The following is a 23,854-nucleotide window of genomic DNA, read 5'->3' on the forward strand; positions in this document are numbered from 1 at the left end:
CCCCTAACACATGAAGCATGGCGGGAGAAACATTATACTTTTTAGGTGCTTTTCTGCAATTGAAGGGAGGATGGCTGAGTTCATGTATCATGAGGTTTTAGTCAACAACCTCCTTATTCAGTAAGAGCTTTGAAGATTGGTTGTGACTGGGTCTTCCAACATGACAATAACCGAAACACACACAGCCAGGGCAACTAAGGAGTGGCTCATTAAGAAGAATTTCAGGGTCCTGGAGAGGCCTAGCAAGTCTCCAGACCTGAACGCAATAGACAGTTTTTGGAGGGAGCAAAAACTCAATGTTGCCCATGACCGCACTGAAACCTGAAATATCTGAAGATCTGTAGGGGTTGTGGGCTAAAATCCCTGCTGCAATGTGTGAAAACTTTGTCAAAAACAACTAGAAATGTCTGACCTCTTCAATTACAAACAAAGGTTTATGTACTAAATACTTATTTAATGCAATAAAATGCAGATTAATTTTATGTAAAAATCATACAATATGATATTCTGGATTTGTCTTCTTAAGAAAATGTGTTTTTTATTGTTATGGTGCTTACTGATTAATTTATTTTATATGTTTGTAGATCACAGTGATATGAAATATGTGTATTTTTAAATATTTTTAATTTCTCGGTTTTTAACCCCTTTCCGACATCGGGTGTAATAGTAAGCTGATGTCGGACTCCCTCAATCTCTGACAGCAGCATTTAACATGCACTTCCAACAAGCGCATCGGAAATCCCACCCATATCACATGATCGCGGGTCGCCGATGGGTTGGCACAACAACCAGAGGTTTCCAGCAGACCTTTATGGTTGTCACTGCCGGATTGCTTTGAGCGCCGCCTGATGGTAATTCTGCTACATATAGGTGATCTGATCATTGCCTGCATGTAGCAGAGGTGATTCTATTCTAATTCTTCTATTTTCCCATAGAGACTATTGAAGCATACCAAAAGTAAAAAAAAAATGTTTTTAAAAATATTTAAATAAAAAAAAATAAAAGTTAAAATCATCCTCCTTTTGCCCCATTCAAAATAAAACAATAAAAAATCAAACATACACATATTTGGTATCGCCGCATACAGAATTGCCTGATCTATCAATATAAACAGAAAAATTAACCGGATCACTAAACAGCATAAGGAGAAAAAAAAGTAAAAACACCAGAATTAAGTTTTTGGTCACCGCAACACTGCATTAAAATGCAATAACGGGTGATCAAAAAATTGTATCTGCATCAAAATGGTATCATTAAAATCATCAGCAAGGCACACAATAAATAAGCCCTCACTCAACCCGAGATAACGAAAAATGGAGACGCTACGGGTATCAGAAAATGAAAAAACAAAAGCGCACAGCGAGGTCAAAAATACTCTGTTGTAAAAAAAAATTACAGTAAATAAGCAAGTGCTAGTCAAAAAATGAAAAAAATACAGGGTATTTAGTTAATACGTTTTTTTGCAAAAAAAGTATGTTAAGCTGCTCCACCAATCGCCAAGGTATACCCATAATAGAGCAGTCCTATCTAATGTATATAATCCCTATCTGATGTATTTAAAAACCTGATCATCTGTATAGTACCTGTATAAGCAGGGTTCAGAGAGAAAATATATCCATGTGGACGTGCAGGATGGAACAGCTGCAATGCAAATGACCCACAGAGGAGTGGTGAACTCCCCAGTCTTGTAGAAACAAGAAAACAATTATAGAACCAAAAAACACATGGGCCACTTGCACAGTGAACAAGTCTGTAGAAACCTGTTCACACCACCTAAGAACTTGAAAACACAAAAGCGCACAGCGAGGTCAAAAATACTCTGTTGTAAAAAAGTCACAGTAAATAAGCAAGTGCTGTTCAAAAAATGAAAAAATACAGGGTATTTAGTTAATACGTTTTTTTTGCAAAAAAAGTATGTTAAGCTGCTCCACCAATCGCCAAGGTATACCCATAATAGAGCAGTCCTATCTAAGGTATATAATCCCTATCTGATGTATTTAAAAACCTGATCATCTGTATTGTACCTGTATAAGCAGGGTTCAGAGAGAAAATATATCCATGTGGACATGCAGGATGGAACAGCTACAATTCAAATGACCCACAGAGGAGTGGTGAACTTCCCAGTCTTGTACAAACAAGAAAACAATTATAGAACCAAAAAACACATGGTGGAGCAGCTTAACATACTTTTTTTTTGCAAAAAAACGTATTAAAGGGAACCTGTCACCCCGTTTTTTCAGTACGAGATAAAAATACTGTTAAATAGGGCCTGAGCTGTGCGTTACTATAGTGTATTTTGTGTACCCTGATTCCCCACCTATGCTGCCGAAATACCTTACCAAAGTCGCCGTTTTCGCCTGTCAATCAGGCTGGTCAGGTCATATGGGCATGGCGACATCGCTGTTTCTTCCCTCAGATCTTGCATATCTTTCCGTTGGTGGCGTAGTGGTTTGCGCATGCCCATCTTCTGAATCCACTGGGCAGGAGAAGAAAAAACGCGCGATCTGCGGTATTTCCCTGGTGATCTGTGGGGGCGGCCATCTTCCTGGGGCCGCGCGTGCGCATATGGAGTCCTCTGCTGCCCGGGGCTTCAGGAAAATGGCTGCGGGATGCCGCGCGTGCGCAGATGGAGATCGCGGCGGCCATTTTCCTGAAGCCGAGTTCGCATCTAGGGGTCACTTTAGGGGATTTCCATTGTTTTGGCACTTCAGGGGCTCTCCAAATTTGACATGGAGTCCGATCTAAATTCCAGCCAATTCTAAATTGAAAAAGTCAGTGATTTACCCCACATATTGGGTATCGGCATATTCAGGACAAATAGCACAACAATTTTGGGGTCTAATTTCTCCTATTACCCTTAAGGAAATACAAAATTGGGGGTGAAAACATAATTTTTGTGGAAAAAATGTGATTTTTTTATTTTCACGGCTCTACGTTATAAACTTCTGTGAAGCACTTGGGGGTTCAAAGTGCTCACAACACATCTAGATAAGTTCCTCGGGGGGGTCTAGTTTCCAAAATGGTTTCATTTGTGCAGGGTTTCCAGCATTTAGGCACATCAGGGGCTCTCCAAACGCGACATGGTGTCCGATCTCATTTCTAGCCAATTCTGCATTGAAAAAGTAAAACGGCACTCCTTCTCTTCAGAGCTCTGCCATGCGCCCAAACAGTGGTTTACACCCACATATAGGGCATCAGCGTATTCAGGAGAAATTGCACAACAAATTTTGTGGTTTATTTTCTCTTTTAACATTTGAGAAAATAAAAAAAACTGGTTCTGAATTAAAATGTGTGTGAAATAAGTCAAATGTTCATTTTTTCCTTCCCTTCCACATTGCTTCAGTTCCTGTGAAGCACGTAAAGGGTTTTTAACTTACTGAATGTGGTTTTGGGCACCTTGAGGGGTGCAGTATTTAGAATGTTGTCACTTTTGGGTTTTTTCTGTCATCTACACCCCTCAAAGTGACTTAAAATGTGATGTGGTCCCTAAAAAAAATGGTTTTGTAAATTTTGTTGTAAAAATGAAAAATTGCTGGTCAACTTTTAACCCTTATAACTTCCTAACGAAAAAAAATCGTTTCCAATATTGTGCTGATATAAAGTAGACATGTGGGAAATGTTATTTATCAAGAATTTTTGTGATATATCTCTCTGATTTCAGGGCATAAAAATTAAAAGTTTGAAAATTGCTAAATTTTCTAAATTTTTGCCATATTTCTGTTTTTTCCATAAATAAACCCAAGTAATATCAAATAATTTTTACCACAACATGAAGTACACTATGTCACGAAAATCGTGACATCGGTTAAAGCATTCCAGAGTTATAACCTCATGAAGTTACAGAGGTCAGATTTGTAAAAATTGGCCTGGTCATTAAGCTGCAAATTGGCTCTATCACTAAGGGATTTAGGGGGTTATAAAGTTTTTTTATGATTTTTTTTGGTTTCTTCACAGGGTCATGTGTTTGAAAATTTGCCCGGCAACAGGATTCTCATTGGCTGTGCTAAATTTAGTAGGCTCAGTGCAGGTATTTAACCCCCTGCGCTCTGGCTACCTGGGCAGTTTATCTCAGGATCAAGAAGAGGAGCATCATCCTGCCCTCCCACCCCCATTTTAATTTTTATTAATATGTGTATTTGTTGCAGTGTCTATCTGTGGGTGGTATAATGTCATGACATTATAATGTCATGCATGACATTATACCTGAGGAAGACTCTAAGAAGTCGATACCAGTTCCATTTTAGTTTGAAATAAAAATCATTCTTGAATCAGAATATAGAGTTCCATCATCATCCTTCTGGAGCGCATATTGCTGGGAAAAGTATTCACAAAAATTTTGATCACTGTGATAGAGTCTATCACAATGATCAAAATAACAAAAAGGGAATAAAACCCCCTCTTATCACCCCCTTAGGGAAAAATAATAAAATAAAAAAAGTATTTTTTTCCATTTTTTCCACTAGAAAGCAAGTTGGGCTAAAGCGACTTGGGGTAAAGCAAGTAGGGCTAAAGTGAGTTGGGCTAAAGTGAGGGTTGGGGCTAGGATTAGGGGTGTGTTGGTGTTAGGTTTGGAGTTAGAATTGAGGAGTTTCCACTGTTTAGGTACATCAGGGGGTCTCCAAACACGACATGGCGCCACCATTGATTCCAGCCAACTTTGAATTCAAAAAGTCAAATGGTGCTCCTTCCCTTTTGAGCTTTGCCATGCACCCAAACAGTGGATTTTCCCCACATATGGGGTATCGGCGTACTCAGGAGAAATTGCACTACAAATTTGTGGTCCATCTTCTCCTGATACCTTTGTGAAAATAAAAAAGTTTAGTTCCAAAGTAAATTTTTGGTGAAAAAATTAAAATGTTAATTTTTTCCTTCCACATTTCTTTAGTTCTCTTGAAGCAGCTGAAACATTAATAAACTTCTTGAATGTGGTTTTACACACCTTGAGGGGTGCAGTTTTTTCAATGGTGTCACTTTTGGGTATTTTCTGTGATATTGACCCCCAAAGTCACTTCAAATGTGAGGTGGTCCCTAAAAAATGGTTTTGTAAATTTTGCTGGAAAAATGAGAAATCGCTGGTCAAATTTTAACCCTATTAACTTCCAAACAAAAAAAAAAGTGTGTTTACAAAATTGTGCTGATGTAAAGTAGATACTTAATAAATAACATTTCCCATATATTTTGTGTGATACCACTCTCTGATTTAGGCCGGGGTCACACTTGCGAATGTGATACGAGAAACTATCGTGAGTCTCTCGCATCAAGTCCCAGCACTGCCGCCGACACTCGGGACTGAAGCGTTCAGCTGCATAGAAATACATGCAGCTGTACACTCCAGTCGGCGGCAGTGTTGGGTATTGATGCAAGAGACTCACGCAAGTGTCTCACGTCACACTCGCAAGTGTGACCTCTGCCTTAAGGGCATAAAAATTAAAATTTTGAAAATTGCAAAATTTTTGCCATATTTCCGTTTTTTCATAAATAAATGCAAGTCATGTTGAAGAAATTTTACCAGTAACATGAAGTACAATATGTTACGAAAAAATAGTTACATACACAGTGGGATGCATTGAAGCGTTTCAGAGTTATTACCACATAAAGTGACAGTGGTCAGAATTGTAAAAATTCACTAAAGGCGTTAAAATGGATTACAAGTTAATATTATTTTTTAAAAGTTCTAATTAACTTTGAAAAAGGATCTCTTCTTTTTTTCTTTGGCAGATAAAACAGAGTAAATCAGATTAATGATTGCAAACTTGATACATCACAGTAAAAGCTGGTTTGGATCCAAAAGCATGGAACATGAGAAATAAATACAACAAAAAAACAAAGCGCTAATGTGTTAGGTGACGTGCACACGTTCAGTATTTGGTCAGTATTTTACCTCAGTATTTATAAGCCAAAACCAGTAGAGGAACAATCAGAGGAAAAGTGTAAGGCCGGGATCACACATGCGAGAAAGTCGGCCGAGTTTTGCATGTTAATACCTGGCCCTGCCGCCTGCACTCCGCAGCGGAGCATGCGGCTCCATGTATTGCTATGCGGCCGCACGCTCCGCTCCGGAGTGCAGGCGGTAAGGCCAGGTATTAACATGCGAGACTCGGCCAACTTTCTCGCATGTGTGAGCCTAATAGAAACACGTCACCATTTATGTATTTATCACCCACTCGTAGTTTTGTCTTACAAATACTGAGGTAAAATACTGACCAAATAGAATGTGGTTTTATAGTGCACATTCTTTAAACCACGTTCACATGTTCAGTATTTGGTCAGTATTTTACATCAGTATTTGTAAGACAAAATTAAATTAGAAGTGGAACAATCAGAGGAAAAATGTAATAGAAACATGTAAGGCTACGTTCACATTAGCGTCGCGTCGCTGTTGCGTCGGCGACGCAGCGGCGACGCACGGAAAAACGCGCGCAAACGCGCGCAAAAACGCGCGCGTTTTGCGACACGTGCGTCGTTTTTTGACGAAATCGGACGCAAGAAAAATGCAACTTGTAGCGTTTTCTTGCGTCCGACGCTAGCGTCTAAAACGACGCACGTGTCGGAAAACGCGTGCAAAAAGACGCACGCGTCCCCTACGTTAAACATAGGGGCGCGTCGCCGCTGCATCGCCGCTGCGTCGCCGACGCAACAGCGACGCACATTAGCGTAACGCTAATGTGAACGTAGCCTTAGCGCTTCTGTATTTATCACCCACTCCTGGTTTTGGCTTACAAATAGAAATGAGCGAATTTACTCAGGTTCCCTCTTATTCGGCAAGCTAAAGCGCTTGCTGAATAAGCTGCAGAGGGAACCGGGCTACCTGGATCACGCCGGTCGATCAGCTGATCGGTGCCGCAGCTGCATGTGTCGCGGCTGTGTCACAGTCGCGACACATGCATGGAGAGCCTGTTTGTTCGGCCTGCCGGAGGGACTACACATCTAACGGGTGATCTAGATAAAACCTTTTTTTATCTTCATGTTTTTCATTGCATTGTGAAGTGAACTCATAGCATGGACATAGTATAAAATGCAATATTATTATATGAACATTCACCAAGCCTAGAAGATATTATTAATCAAAAAAAGACGAAACAAAAACACAGCACATCATGTTCACAGTGTGAACAGGAATCTATCCACATATAATGTATCATGGCGAAAATGCACCTCTCCTGCATGATAAACACATGGCAAACAAATGCATGCCAACTGACCTGCTCTAAGGCCTGTCCCACACGTCCAGATAATTCCTGTACCGGAAAAATCGGTACTGGAGTTATCCGTGTCCATGTGTCCGTGAGCTCACGTAGGCCATCTGTGTGGCACATGTGCGGCACATGTGTGCCGACCGGGTACCACACGGAGCATGCAGGAGACAGCGCTAGAGATAAGCGCTGTCCCCTGCATCTGGTGCTGAAGCCACCATTCATATCTTCTCTCCAGCAGCGTTCGCTGGCGAGAAGATATGAAAAATCCTTTTTTTTTTTTCGTGTGTAAAATAAAGATCCCTGTCACCACCCCCCTCCCACCCCCTGTGCGCCCGCCCGCTGTTAATAAAATACTTACCCGGCTCCCTCGCTGGCGCTGCTTCCTGTCCTCGCTGCAGCTTCTCCTGTATGAGCGGTCACGTGGTGCCGTCCATTAGAGTGATGAATATGCGGCTCCACCCTTATGGGAGGTGGAGCCGCATATTCATGACTGTAATCGGCAGCACCATGTGACCGCTCATACAGGAGAAGCTGCGGCGAGGACAGGACGCTGCGAGGGAGCCGGGTGAGTATTTTATTAACAGCGGGCGGGCGCACAGGGGGTGGGGACAGGGATCTTTATTTTAAACACAAAAAAAAAGGATTTTTCATATCTTCTCGCCAGCGAACGTTGTTGGAGAGAAGATATGAATGGCGGCTTCAGCACCACATGGGGGGACAGCGCTTACTGTAGCGCAGTCTCCTGCACAGCACACGGACTGCACACGGACAGCGTCCGTGTGCGGTACGTGTTTCACATGGACCCATTGACTGTAATGGGTCCGTGTAATCCGTGCGCTCCCACGAACACTGACATGTCTCCGTGTTTTGCACACGGACACACGGTCAGTGAAAACACGCTAACATGTGCAGAGACACATTGATTTTAATTTGTCTACGTGAGTCCGTGTCTCCGGTACGTGAGGTGTTGTGAATTCTGTGGCAGAGCTCCCTCCTGTGGTCACAAGTGGTACTTCGGCTGATTCTCTCTGTGAGCTTCCGTTGGTGGAGGGAAGTGGTACTGCGGCTTCTGAGTTTCCTCCCTCAGGTGATGTGGTGAGGTCGTTAGGTGCTGCTCTACTTAACTCCACCTAGTGCTTTGATCCTGGCTTCCTGTCAATGCTCCAGTATTGGACTTGTTTTCCTCCTGGATCGTTCCTGTGGCCTGCTGCTCTGCATAGCTAAGTTTTCCTTTGCTATTTTGTTTGCTTTTCTTCTGTCCAGCTTATCTATTTGTTTGCTGGAAGCTCTGGGACGCAGAGGGTGTACCTCCGTGCCGTTAGTTCAGTGCGGAGGGTCTTTTTGCCCCCTTTGCGTGGTTTTTAGGGTTTTGTGTTGACCGCAAAGTTACCTTTCCTATCCTCGCTCTGTTCAGATAGTCGGGCCTCACTTTGCTAAATCTATTTCATCTCTACGTTTGTCTTTTCATCTTAACTCACAGTCATTATATGTGGGTGGCTGCCTTTTCCTTTGGGGTATTTCTCTGAGGCAAGGTAGGCTTATTTTCTATCTTCAGGCTAGCTAGTTTCTCAGGCTGTGCCAAGTTGCATAGGTAGCGTTAGGCGCAATCCACGGCTGCCTCTAGTGTTGTTTGGAGAGGATCAGGGATTGCGGTCAACAGAGTTCCCACGTCTCAGAGCTCGTTCTATATTTTTGGATTATTGTCAGATCACTGTATGTGCTCTGACCTCTATGTTCACTGTGGTACTGAATTGCCTAATCATAACAGTACAGGAAGCCAAAAGTACTAATGATTCTCAATAGAGGGAAAAAAGAAGTTCTGAGACCATTTTTTTTTCTCTGCAGTGTGTTTTGCCTTTTTTTTCCCCTAGACATTTGGGTGGTTCAGGACACAGGTGTAGCAATGGACATTAGAAGTCTGTCTTCATGTGTGGATCAGCTCTCGGCAAGAGTACAAAAGATTCAAGACACTATTGATCAGAAATCTATGTTAGAACCAAGAATTCCTATTCCTGATTTGTTTTTTGGTGATAGAACTAAGTTTCTGAGTTTCAAAAATAATTGTAAACTATTTCTGGCCTTGAAACCTCGCTCCTCTGGTGATCCAGTTCAACAGGTTTTGATCATTATTTCTTTTTTGCGTGGCGACCCTCAGGACTGGGCATTTTCTCTTGCGCCAGGAGATCCTGCATTAAGTAATATCGATGCGTTTTTCCTGGCGCTCGGATTGCTGTACGATGAACCTAATTCAGTGGATCAGGCAGAAAAAAAATTGCTGGCTCTTTGTCAGGGTCAGGATGAGATAGAGTTATATTGTCAGAAATTTAGAAAGTGGTCCGTGCTCACTCTATGGAATGAATCTGCGCTGGCAGCTATGTTCAGAAAGGGTCTCTCTGAAGCCCTTAAGGATGTCATGGTGGGATTTCCTATGCCTGCTGGTTTGAATGAGTCTATGTCTTTGGCCATTCAGATTGGTCGACGCTTGCGTGAGCGTAAATCTGTGCACCATTTGGCGGTATTACCTGAGCTTAAACCTGAGCCTATGCAGTGCGATAGGACTTTGACCAGAGTTGAACGGCAAGAACACAGACGTCTGAATGGGCTGTGTTTCTACTGTGGTGATTCCACTCATGCTATCTCTGATTGTCCTAAGCGCACTAAGTGGTTCACTAGGTTTGCCACCATTGGTACAGTACAGTCAAAATTTCTTCTGTCCGTTACCTTGATCTGCTCTTTGTCATCGTATTCTGTCATGGGATTTGTGGATTCAGGCGCTGCCCTGAATTTGATGGACTTGGAGTATGCTAAGCGTTGTGGGTTTTTCTTGGAGCCCTTGCAGTGTCCTATTCCATTGAGGGGAATTGATGCTACGCCTTTGGCCAAGAATAAGCCTCAGTACTGGACCCAGCTGACCATGTGCATGGCTCCTGCACATCAGGAGGTTATTCGCTTTCTGGTGTTGCATAATCTGCATGATGTGGTCGTGTTGGGGTTGCCATGGCTACAAGTCCATAATCCAGTATTAGATTGGAAATCCATGTCGGTGTCCAGCTGGGGTTGTCAGGGGGTACATGGTGATGTTCCATTTCTGTCAATTTCGTCATCCACCCCTTCTGAGGTTCCAGAGTTCTTGTCTGATTACCGGGATGTATTTGATGAGCCCAAGTCTGATGCCCTTCCTCCGCATAGGGATTGTGATTGTGCTATCAATTTGATTCCTGGTAGTAAGTTCCCAAAAGGCCGATTGTTTAATTTATCTGTGCCTGAGCACGCCGCTATGCGCAGTTATGTGAAGGAGTCCCTGGAGAAGGGGCATATTCGCCCGTCATCGTCGCCATTAGGAGCAGAGTTCTTTTTTGTGGCCAAGAAGGATGGTTCGCTGAGACCTTGTATAGATTACCGCCTTCGAAATAAGATCACGGTCAAATTTCAGTACCCCTTGCCGTTGTTGTCTGATTTGTTTGCTCGGATTAAGGGGGCTAGTTGGTTCACCAAGATAGATCTTCGTGGTGCGTATAATCTTGTGCGAATTAAGCGAGGCGATGAATGGAAAACTGCATTTAATACTCCCGAGGGTCATTTTGAGTATCTAGTAATGCCATTCAGACTTGCCAATGCTCCATCAGTGTTTCAGTCCTTTATGCATGACATCTTCCGAGAGTACCTGGATAAATTCCTGATTGTGTACTTGGATGACATTTTGATCTTCTCGGTTGATTGGGAGTCTCATGTGAAGCAGGTCAGAACGGTTTTTCAGGTCCTGCGTGCTAATTCTTTGTTTGTGAAGGGATCAAAGTGTCTCTTTGGTGTGCAGAAGGTTTCATTTTTGGGGTTCATCTTTTCCCCTTCTACTATCGAGATGGATCCTGTTAAGGTCCAAGCCATCCATGATTGGACTCAGCCGACATCTCTGAAAAGTCTGCAAAAGTTCCTGGGCTTTGCTAATTTTTATCGTCGCTTCATCTGCAATTTTTCTAGTATTGCTAAACCATTGACCGATTTGACCAAGAAGGGTGCTGATGTGGTCAATTGGTCTTCTGCTGCTGTGGAAGCTTTTCAAGAGTTGAAGCGTCGTTTTTCTTCTGCCCCTGTGTTGTGTCAACCAGATGTTTCGCTTCCGTTCCAGGTCGAGGTTGATGCTTCTGAGATTGGAGCAGGGGCTGTTTTGTCGCAGAGAGGTTCTGATTGCTCAGTGATGAAACCGTGCGCCTTCTTTTCCAGGAAGTTTTCGCCTGCTGAGCGAAATTATGATGTGGGCAACCGAGAGTTGCTGGCCATGAAGTGGGCATTCGAGGAGTGGCGTCATTGGCTTGAAGGAGCTAAGCATCGCATGGTGGTATTGACTGATCATAAGAACTTGACTTATCTCGAGTCTGCCAAGCGGTTGAATCCTAGACAGGCTCGTTGGTCGCTGTTTTTTGCCCGTTTTGACTTTGTGATTTCGTACCTTCCGGGCTCTAAAAATGTGAAGGCGGATGCTCTGTCTAGGAGTTTTGTGCCCGACTCTCCGGGTTTGTCTGAGCCGGCGGGTATCCTCAAGGAAGGAGTAATTGTGTCTGCCATCTCCCCTGATTTGCGGCGAGTGCTGCAAAAATTTCAGGCTAATAAACCTGATCGTTGTCCAGCGGAGAAACTGTTTGTCCCTGATAGGTGGACGAATAAAGTTATCTCTGATGTTCATTGTTCGGTCTTGGCTGGTCATCCTGGAATCTTTGGTACCAGAGAGTTAGTGGCTAGATCCTTTTGGTGGCCGTCTCTGTCGCGGGATGTGCGTACTTTTGTGCAGTCCTGTGGGATTTGTGCTCGGGCTAAGCCCTGCTGTTCTCGTGCCAGTGGGTTGCTTTTGCCCTTGCCGGTCCCGAAGAGGCCTTGGACACATATCTCTATGGATTTTATTTCTGATCTTCCCGTTTCTCAAAAGATGTCAGTCATTTGGGTGGTCTGTGATCGCTTTTCTAAGATGGTCCATTTGGTACCCTTGTCTAAATTGCCTTCCTCCTCTGATTTGGTGCCATTGTTCTTCCAGCATGTGGTTCGTTTACATGGCATTCCAGAGAATATCGTTTCTGACAGAGGTTCCCAGTTTGTTTCGAGGTTTTGGCGAGCTTTTTGTGGTAGGATGGGCATTGACTTGTCTTTTTCCTCGACTTTCCATCCTCAGACTAATGGCCAGACCGAACGAACCAATCAGACCTTGGAAACATATCTGAGATGTTTTGTTTCTGCTGATCAGGATGACTGGGTGTCCTTTTTGCCTTTGGCTGAGTTCGCCCTTAATAATCGGGCCAGCTCGGCTACTTTGGTTTCGCCATTTTTCTGCAACTCTGGGTTCCATCCTCGTTTCTCGTCAGGACAGGTTGAGTCTTCGGACTGTCCTGGTGTGGATACTGTGGTGGACAGGTTGCAGCAGATTTGGACTCAGGTAGTGGACAATTTGACCTTGTCCCAGGAGAAGGCTCAACATTTTGCTAATCGCAGACGCTGTGTGGGTCCCCGACTTCGTGTTGGGGATCTGGTTTGGTTATCTTCTCGTCATATTCCTATGAAGGTTTCCTCTCCTAAGTTTAAACCTCGTTTCATTGGTCCGTATAGGATTTCTGAGGCTCTTAATCCTGTGTCTTTTCGTCTGACCCTTCCAGATTCTTTTTCCATACATAACGTATTCCATAGGTCATTGTTGCGGAGATACGTGGCACCTATGGTTCCATCTGTTGACCCTCCTGCCCCGGTTTTGGTGGAGGGGGAGTTGGAGTATATTGTGGAGAAGATTTTGGATTCTCATGTTTCAAGACGGAAACTCCAGTATCTGGTTAAGTGGAAGGGTTATGCTCAGGAAGATAATTCCTGGGTCTTTGCCTCTGATGTCCATGCTCCTGATCTTGTTCGTGCCTTTCATGTGGCTCATTCTGGTCGGCCTGGGGGCTCTGGTGAGGGTTCGGTGACCCCTCCTCAAGGGGGGGGTACTGTTGTGAATTCTGTGGCAGAGCTCCCTCCTGTGGTCACAAGTGGTACTTCGGCTGATTCTCTCTGTGAGCTTCCGTTGGTGGAGGGAAGTGGTACTGCGGCTTCTGAGTTTCCTCCCTCAGGTGATGTGGTGAGGTCGTTAGGTGCTGCTCTACTTAACTCCACCTAGTGCTTTGATCCTGGCTTCCTGTCAATGTTCCAGTATTGGACTTGTTTTCCTCCTGGATCGTTCCTGTGGCCTGCTGCTCTGCATAGCTAAGTTTTCCTTTGCTATTTTGTTTGCTTTTCTTCTGTCCAGCTTATCTATTTGTTTGCTGGAAGCTCTGGGACGCAGAGGGTGTACCTCCGTGCCGTTAGTTCGGGGCGGAGGGTCTTTTTGCCCCCTTTGCGTGGTTTTTAGGGTTTTGTGTTGACCGCAAAGTTACCTTTCCTATCCTCGCTCTGTTCAGATAGTCGGGCCTCACTTTGCTAAATCTATTTCATCTCTACGTTTGTCTTTTCATCTTAACTCACAGTCATTATATGTGGGGGGCTGCCTTTTCCTTTGGGGTATTTCTCTGAGGCAAGGTAGGCTTATTTTCTATCTTCAGGCTAGCTAGTTTCTCAGGCTGTGCCGAGTTGCATAGGTAGCGTTAGGCGCAATCCACGGCTGCCTCTAGTGTTGTTTGGAGAGGATCAGGGATTGCGGTCAACAGAGTTCCCACGTCTCAGAGCTCGTTCTATATTTTTGGATTATTATCAGATCACTGTATGTGCTCTGACCTCTATGTTCACTGTGGTACTGAATTGCCTAATCATAACTGAGGATACTGTCACCTCACGTACCGGAGCCACTGATGTGTTAAACCGGCCTAAGGGTGTGTTTCCACGTTCAGGAAATGCTGCGTGTTTGATGCTGCATAGAGACGCAGTGTCAAACATGCAGCGTCCAGATGTTACAGCATAGTGGAGGGGATTTCATGAAATCCCGTCTCCACTATGCGTGGTAACACGCATCTGGCGACTTTGCGATTCCGGACGCGTCTTTTTAGATCGCAGCATGTCCGTTTACCTTGCGTCAATGCTGCGCCGCCGCAAGGTATAACACGGGGCCCTATGTGTGGGGTGCGATGATTCTGGATGTGTTCAATGAACACATCCGGCATCATTGCGTCTCCAGAAGGGGGAGGAGCTTTGGGCGGAGCGAGTTTGCCGCTCCGTCAAAACCGCCGGCCATCCTGAACGTGGACACGTACCCTTATAAAGGTGATTTGCCACGATCACTTTACAGCACACAGACCAAAGGCAATCACACTATTTAGACAACTGTTTTTCCACATGGACTCTTGGTCTGCATAAAGACTCAGCGTGCACTAGTCAAGTCTGCTTTGTAGAAGGGTTTCACACATTGAACTCGATGCTCAAGAAAGAAAAAGAGACCAAATTTATCTTAACTGTACATTTGCATCAGTAATCACGCACAGTATCTATTGCAAAAGTTATACATGAAACTGAATAGCATCTTTACTATTCGTATACAAAAAAAATCAAACATGTCAGAAACTGACATTCTGTATCAAGCATTGAAATATTAATGTGGACTAAGAAATAATCTTGTTCCTCATTAGAGATTGTTTACCCTCATTAACGTTTCATTCATATCAATCACCCAGGCAATGCTTTCCTCATATTTCTCTCCGTGCTTCAATAGTTGACTTAAAGGGCTCTTGAAACCTTCTACATTGATTTTAATGTTTTTTGCAAAACTGGAGGACGAAAAAGCATTTCAATTAATGAGAACTCAAAACAAAGTAATTAGGTGAGGTGGGTTAGTCATGATTTTTTTTCCATCCATATCTTATTTATGTAATCATTAGTGATGAGCGAACGTGCTCGCCACTACTCGTTACTCGCCCAAGTATCACTATGCTTGGTGTACTCGGTGAGCATTGAGCATTTCTGGGATACTCAGCGGGAACTGGTGTCTCCACCCAGCATTTTTGGTGGACTTTAGAGACCCAATCACACTGCAGGGATTGTCTGCCAGGCCATGAAACGCCGCAGCCATCTTTGTTGTGGTCGTGTAGTGATTGGCTTGGCCGCACAGCATCATCATGAGTATAAGAGACCTGGCGCCGCCCTACTCGCCGCATTCTGCCCTGGAGTTAGCTAGTGTAGGGAGAGCTGCTGCCGAAATAGGGTCAGAATCGTGCTTTTAAGGCCGGATCACACATGCGAGGAACACGTCCGTGTCTCGCATGTGAAATCCAAGCTCTGGCGCCGGCACTCCAAAGCGGAGCGTGCGGCTCCATGTGTTGCTATGCGGCCGCACACTCTGCTCTGGAGTGCCGGCGCCAGAGCTTGGATTTCACATGCAAGACACGGACGTGTTTCTCGCATTTGTGATCCCGGCCTTAGAGTTAGTGTAGGTCTGCAACTGTTCAGTCCACAACTCCTAAGAAACCAACAGTCCTTTTTAGGGCTAATTCGGGGGTCCTGAGATTGCAGCGCTAGGTAGGCAGGGCACAGCATATCCACATCAGTGCAAGGCCTGCAGGGACTGTATGTGCGTACATAGCTTCCACTGCATCTCTCCCAAAGCTCCATAACTGTCTGCTGCTGCTGCTGATTTAATATATATCTCGCCGCTGTTTTAATTTTTTTATTTTTTTCCAAAATTCACCCACGCCCCCAATATTTTTATACAGTCTATTATGTCAGACTGAGGCCTGGTGTATCTGTTTAGAAATCATAGTTTTGCAGGCATACGTAGCATACTTGTGTGTGCTAGCCTTGTTCTCTCTCTTTATTTTTTACCCAAAAGCCCCCCAAAATATTAATACAGTCTGTTATGTCAGGCTGAGGACTGGAGTTTCTGTTTTTGAAAAATTGTATTTCCGCAGGTATACGTAGCATAGTTCTGTGTGGTAGCCTTGTGCCACTGTTTTTTTTTATTTTTTAAATTCACCCAAAAGCCCAAAAAATTAACCCCTTTCTGACCTCGGACGGGATAGTACATCCGAGGTTAGAACCCCCGCTTTGATGCAGGCTCCGGCGGTGAGCTCGCATCAAAGCCGGGACATGTCAGCTGTTTTGAACAGCTGACATGTGCCCGCAATAGCTGCGAGGGTAAAATCACGATTCACCTGCCACTATTAACTAGTTAATTGCCGCTGTCAAACGCAGACAGCGGCATTTAACCGGCGCTTCCGGCCATCGGGCCGGAAATGAGCGCATCGCTGACCCCGGTCACATGATCAGGGGTCAGCGATGCTTCTGCATAGTAACCATAGAGGTCCTTGACACCTCTATGGTTACTGGTGCCGGTTTCCTGTGAGCGCCAACCTGTGGTCGGCGCTCATAGCAAGCCTGCAATTTAGCTAAATAGCAGCGATCTGATGATCACTGCTATGTAGCAGAGCCGATCGAGTTGTGCCAGCTTCTAGCCTCCCATGGAGGCTATTGAAGCATGGCAAAAGTAAAAAAAAAAGTTAAAAAAAATCTGGAAAAAATAAAAAAAATATGAAAGTTTAAATCAGCCCCCTTTCGCCCCATTCAAAATAAAACAATAAAAAAATCAAACCTACACATATTTGGTATCGCCGCGTTAAGAATCGCCCGATCTATCAATAAAAAAAACCAAAAGTGTCACAAGAGGTGGACGATGATGAAACACAATTGCCAGAAAGTCAGGAGGAGGAGCAGGGTGCGGATGTGGAAGACGAGGTGGTGAATGACATAGTGACTGATCCAACCTGGCAGGAGGACATGCAGAGCGAGGACAGCAGCACACATGGGGAAGGAGGCATATCACCCCAACAGGCAGGAGGAAGCAGTGAGGTGGCCACAGACAGAAGGCGTGCATCCTTTCCCCGTAAGACCAACATGAGGGAAGTTGCCATTCCAACTGTTAGATCTTCCCGAGTCTGGTTATTTTTTAAAGACTCTGTGAATAACCCCAAACAGGCCATTTGCAGCACCTGCCATGCCCGTATCAGCAGAGGTAGCAAAACTACCAGCCTGACTACCACCAGCATGATCAGGCACATGGCAGCAAAGCACCTGACTTTGTGGGCCGAACTCCAGGCTCCAGGAACACTGTCTGCAGGGGACACCACTGCTTCTTCCACTGTTATGCATAGAAACCAATCCCCAGTCCACCGTGCATGTGAATATGCCTCTAACTTGCACCTGTTGTTGCCCACAGTCAAGCAGCACCATCATCAAGCCCGTCCACGTCCTTGTCCCAGCACAGCCTTCAGTTGTCTATACCCCAGTCATTGGAACGCAAGCGGAAATACCCAGCCAATGCCCCACAGGCCACAGTCCTAAATTCTAGCTGTTTTCTTCTGCTTGCGCTCGAAATGTTGCCTTTCAGGCTCGTTGAGACGGAAGCTTTCCACAACTAGATGGCGGTGGCTGTCCCAAGGTACTCGGTCCCCAGTCGCCACTATTTCTCCCCATGTGCCATGCCGGCATTACACAAGCATGTGTCCCACAACATTACCCATGCCCTCAACAATGCTGTTACTGGGAAAGTCCACCTAACCAAGGACACATGGACAAGTGCTTGATGGCAGGGACCGTACATCTCACTCACGGCACACTGGGTTAACACAGAGAAAGCCGGGACCCAGTCGGACCTTGGGATGGAACATGTCCTCCCGACATCGAGGATTGCGGGCCCTACGTCAATCAGGGTGCCCCCACAGTCTACAGCTCCTGCACCTCCTCCTTTTCATCCTCCATCTCTGAAATCAACACATCATTCAGAAGCTGGAAGCACTGCCTCAGCCAAGTGGCAACAGGCTGTGCTGAAGCTGTTCTGCATAGGTGACAAACCGCACAATGCCGAAGAGTTGTGGACAGCACTGAAAGAGCAGTCAGATATTTGGATGACACCGCTGAACCTACAGCCAGGCATGGTCATGTATCGTGAGAATGGCTGGAACCTGGTGGCGGCTCTGAGGCAAGGTGATCTCACACACGTACCTTGCTTGGCCCATGTGCTTAATCTCATAGTTCGACGTTTTCTGAAAAGCTACCCAGAGCTGCCGGATCTGCTAGTGAAAGTACGTTGTCTGCCTGCCCATTTTAGAAAGTCAGCTACAGCTTCAGCCGCCCTTGCCGTGCTTCAGCAGCGTTTGCAGCTTCCGGCTCACCGACTGGTGTGTTATGTTATATTAACACGCGCTGGAACTCTACGCTGCATATGTTGGAAAGGATTTGTGAGCAGATGAGGGCAGTTGTTGATTAAAACATCAACAAGGCCGTCAATATTCAGTTCAGTCTCCACACACAAGACCTCATGAGTGGACATGGATATCCGACATATGTACCATCCTACAAAACTTTGAGGACTGCACCAACATGGTGAGCGGTGATGACGCCATAATTAGTGTCACCATCCCGCTTCTCAGCATTCTGAAATCCTCTCTGCTCACAATTAAAGAAGATGCATTGCAGGCAGACCACAAGGACATGGATCAAGGAACCATACAGGGGGATTATACTCAGCCCAGCCTCATGTCTTCCCAACGTGGAATGGTAGGCAATGAAGAGGAGGAGGAGGAAGAAAAGGAGCTACTTTCATGCGCTATAGACGGTACTACAAGCACAGCTGTCATACCGTCTGTTCAGCGGGGATGGCCCGAGGGCAGGGAGGCGGAGGATGAGAAGGAGGAGGACAGCATTGTCAATCATCCTGTTCGTGAGGACACGGAAGTCTTGCCTGTTTGCAGTCTGGCACGCATGGCTGACTTTATGTTGCGCTGCATTTCAGGTGACCCTCGCATTATAAAAAATTTGGGTGACACTCATTACTGGTTGGTGACACTTCTAGACCCTCTGTCACGGAGTTACCGCGACAGAGCAGCAACAGAAGACCGTGGTATCTGATGGCTCCTGCTTTGCCTCTGAGAAGCACTTCTCCAGTGTATTAAAGGTGTTAGTTTTCTTTCAGTAGAACAGGGGTTAATAGGCCATGTGGAAATCCCTGCTTTAAGCTGTGCATGGTTAGCCACTCCTCTCTCCTATAAAAGCTAGGCCTTCTGGCCAGATCCTTGTATGAGATAGCACTTGCTTGATAGACCTGGAGTAGTGAGGAGCTGGTGTTTGGAGAGCTGGAGGAATTTATTGTGCAACAGTTGTTTGGTTTTATACGCTTGAAAATTCCTCATCCTTACCTACCTTATTTTCTTCCCCCATCCTTCACACCCTGGTGAATACCTTTGTTATTTGTGAGAGCATATTTTGTGTGAGTGGAGTTTACTTTTACCTTTGTCTTGGTTCCCGTTTGTCAGGTTGGTGTACTGCGTACACGATAGCGCCTCTCCTCCCCAGGTGGGGAAGGGGATAGACACAGTGCTGCAGTTAGGAGACAGGGCAAGGGCGGAGGCTCCGGCATCCTCGCCATCTGAGGTATCCCCGGGAACAGGGCTAGTTAGGGCGCTCCCCTAGAGCTAGGGCCAGGAAAGGAGCCCCTGGTCCCAGTTTACTTGCCAGTCCAATCGTGACACCCACGCTACAAGGAGAACTTTCAATCTCTTCTGTCAGAGAGGTGTACTAAAATGTTGCAGTACCAGAGGGCCCTTGTAGCGAAATTACTTTGAAAATTCCCATGTGAGAACGCTGGCAGCAGACATCAGAGTTTGTTGTACAACCAAGGAGTACAAGCGAGAGAGACAGAAGTACAATCCAGCTCAGACAGGGGAACTGAGTCGCTCGCCAGGGCCATGGGGTACTCGGTGCCGGGTCTGGTGGTGTTCACAGGGGGATGTCATGGTGGCTATGACCCGGTCCGTGGCCCTGGGCGCTCATGTAAAAGGGAAAGGTCTTTAAAGGGATAAAGTTTATGTTTGTGACGCCACCTGTGGCATTCGGTCAGGGTGACCGACGCTGCTTTAAGGGGTCCACTGGGGTGATGTTATGGCAGCTAGATGGTATACTTTCCCACAGGTAAAGTGTATCCCCAGGGCTTACTGGTGTATAGATGGTAAATGGTGAATGGCACAGAGAAGAATGAGGACACAGGGTTGCAGTCTCTTTACCTTTACTGAAGACTTCAGCATCCACAGTCCGGAGCACCAGACCACAGGGCAGGCAGGGTCCGGCCGGTTTGGAGGCAAGTCCAGAGTCCCCCTTGTCCAGGTGGAGAATAAAAGCCTTCCTTTGCGCTGTAGTGGTGTAGTCTCTTACTGCTAAGCTTCACATAAGGTCCTCACAGATGTTATCTCTCTCTCTCTCTGTCCCCCAGATAGGATAGGACAAAACCCGTATGACTGGTGACTTGAGCCTGTTTATAGGATCTCTTAGATGACCCGGCTCTGTGGGGTGTCACCGTGCCTCCTGGGTGTAAGTGCAGACAGGTAATGTGCAATTAGCTGTCCTGCCGGTCTCTGATGTAAGGCGTGGAGGTCCTCACAACCTCGGTGTCCAGCTACCGGTGTTTCTGTGCTTCAGAAGGAGGCAGCCTGCTCGGGGCTGGTCCCCTTCTGGTATCCTCTCCTGTGCTTCCTCTCCTGCATGCTCGCTGCAAACAATTCAGCCTTCAATGTCTCTTTCTGGAAGCTGCAGCACTGTGGGCATGCACAGCTCCGTTGACTGTCTGCTCTGTCCTCTGACAGGAATTTGCTCCTGTCAGGAACAGCTTACCTCAAGGACTGACTGGCTTTCCCAACAGAATACCAGTTATATCTATATGGGGAGTGGCCTAGTAAATAGGATCAGAAGCTCCCCCTGGTGGCCTGGAGTGTGAAGTGTTGCATGTTTGTGGTACCTAGATGCAGTTATTCTTCCTTGCCTCCAAACGTAGTATCACTCTCCCCTGGAGGAAAGCGACACTACTGCGACGACCAGGACCCTGAGGCGCTGCAGAAGAATGGCAAAGTTCTGGGACAGTTTTCTCAGACCCTCCCATCGTCCCGGGACAGAGGCAAGGGGTACTGTCACAAGAAGTGCAATGTGTGGGAAGATGGTGAGGGAGTACCTTGCAGATCGTACATACATCCTCCGTGATTCCTCTGTGCCTTTTAATTATTGGGTATCCAAGCTGAACACATGGCATGAACTGGCTCTCTAAGCCTTGGAGGTCCTGGACTTCCCTGCTGCTAGCGTTCTGTCAGAGCGGGTTTTTAGTGCCGCTGGTGTAATTATAACAGATAAGGGCATCCGCCTGTCAGCTGAAAATGCTGACAGGCTGAGTATTAAAAATGAACAAGGACTGGATTGGGAAAGACTTCTGTACACCAGCAAGTAAAAACAGCGAAACATAACTGCTGGCGCTGTAGTGGAGTCTGCCTGTGGAAGGAATTGAGGTGGCCATGCAGTGGTATGCAGCAGAGGTCAGCATTGAGGTTAATCGTGACAGTGACGGCACAGTTGGATATGCCGCTACTGTCTGCTGGAAATACCGACTCTGCTGTATAGCCTGCACGTAAGCAGCATTGCAGGCCCGCATCACACTGAGCTGGAGATCAGGGGTAAGGTGTTCCGACATGCCCTGCTCAATTTGGTTAAAAAATGATGAGCTGGCCTCTGGAGGTGGGCTTTCACTTGATAAAGGCTTTTGGTGACCTCCTGGATACGGGCATTCAAGAGGTTATGTGAAACATCCATTCGGTCACCTAAAGCCTTGATTGCTTCGTGTAAAACTGAGCTCAAGTGCAAAAACTCGGGCATGAGTGACCTGTCCGAAGCCCTCTGCCGCTGCCGGGATGAGCCCAAAAAAATGGGGCAGTGGAAGAGGACTGCGAAAGGGGAAGACCTGATGGACCAGCTCCCTGGTCTCCAGTTAGTGTGGAAGGCCCACCTGCTGCTGCGCTGCTGGATGGCTGGGATGGGACCGTGGCTGTCGGATGAAGGACCGCTCCAGAAACTGGGCCGACAGTCGTGCTGTATGTGCTATGAAAAAATGAAAAAGAAAATTAATACCAAAAATTAACAAGACGCAAAATCCTGTGGAATTTAAAAATACAGATTATGGCAATACAATACAACCGAAAGCATGTGATAAATACTTACGTTCTCTGGGCAAGGACCGGTCTTAAAAATGACAGAACGCGATGATACTTGTACGTTTGGATCCTTGTTCCTGAACCACTGGCAACACGACTATCTTGGCGCAGGTCCTTGTTGAAGCGGTCCTTCATCGAACGCCAACGTGTTTTTACTTTGTCCACTGTTAAAAAAAACACATTATGGTCAGGAAATCGACTTTTTTGCCATGCACAGACAACTGTGTGTGATGAGAGAAACTCCGGAGAGTTTCTTTCATCACACACAGTCGAGTGAGCACGGCCAAGGTCTCTGCTGCTTCACACTGCAGTGCAATACTTACCAAATGCACTACGGACCCGTGGTGGGGCGTTGTCCCAGCCATCCCACATCACTTGGGCCACCTCATTCCATAAACGCGTGGTGTTGATCGAATGCAGTGGATCCCGGCTGTCCCACTCACTCCTGGACAAGGGTGATTAGGAGGTCATTGTCGATCAGGTCATCGTCCCGCTGTGAAACCTAAAAATTAAAGAAAGTCATTAAATTTTGCTCAATTGCATAAGGAAAAGAAAGAAAAAAGATGCTGAGAAATGGCATGAATAGGAAAGTCAACATACAAAAGGATTCCAGAAGAAAAAATTAAAAAAATACGAGTGGAAAGAAAGGAAGATTCAAGAATATTACACTGAGGACAGTCAGCCTTGTATACATACCCGCTGGCATCTTCCCACCGGACCTTGACTCCGCTGCTCCTGCCCAGTCTGTGCCTCAGTAGAAGTGCTCCACAAAAAAGGAAAAATCAAATTGTCACATGTGTCGATGTGACAGTGAATACTTACCAAGCTGACGAGGCAAATACTCACCTCACTGACATGCTCCACTTCCGACTGACGTGGCTGATATTCCTCATCAGATGAAGACTCCAAAGAAGACATTCTGACGCATGTAGAAAGAAAGAAATGGATGAAATTAGGACATGTAGAGCCAAAAAATAGAAAATAAAGGCATTGGCTATACTCACATTGATCAGGGTCTTGTCCTCCAAAATGCGGCCTGCCCGTGTCTTGTCTTCTTCAGAGTCTGGTGAGAAGTGTCCTGAAACTGTCCACAACCTCCCTTTTATCACCTTGATGGTAGGGGGTGGCTTATCAGTGTCTAGACAGGCTTATCTCAATTGAACCGCATGCGTTCAAAAACGCAACCAAACGCATGTGCGTAAAAACGCATGTGTTTACATAGACAGCAATGTATTTTTTAGACGCAAACCAAACGCAAACGAACGCATGCGTTTCTCTGCGGCAAATAGACGCCTCTGGAAATTACTACATGTTGCTTTTCCGCAACTGGACGCAAGCATCGAAAAGACGCATGCGTCGTCAAATGCGGCCAAACGCGTAAAAAAAAACGCATGCATTTTTAGTGTTAAATATAGGAAAACATGACGCATGCGTTTATATGTGCTACAAATGCAGCGTCACTAAACACAAATGTGAAACCAGCCTAAGTCTTCTTTAAAGCCATATCTGAACCTTAGTGTTAAAAAATTGGCAATTAAGATTGCCAAATTCTCCTGTAAATCATTCTGCAAAAAGGGAACCATCATACCATTAAAAAAGACAAAAAGTTGATCGTCCTTCAATGTAGTGCATCCTGCTCTCAACCTATTGTCGGGATTCCATTACCATTTGAAAACCAAGAAAGGGTTTGACAGCTTGAGG

The 23,854-nt window shown here is 45.6% G+C and overlaps 1 protein-coding gene across 1 annotated transcript in view; it reads right to left on the reverse strand.

Moving 5' to 3' along the window:
- The window catches only part of KISS1R (KISS1 receptor), a 283,997-nt gene that overhangs the window by 66,104 nt on the left and 194,039 nt on the right, over positions 1 to 23,854 (reverse strand). The gene's annotated exons all lie outside the window — the stretch shown is intronic.

Source organism: Ranitomeya imitator, chromosome 1, assembly GCF_032444005.1.
Source record: "Ranitomeya imitator isolate aRanImi1 chromosome 1, aRanImi1.pri, whole genome shotgun sequence".
NCBI classification, from domain to species: Eukaryota; Metazoa; Chordata; class Amphibia; order Anura; family Dendrobatidae; genus Ranitomeya; species Ranitomeya imitator.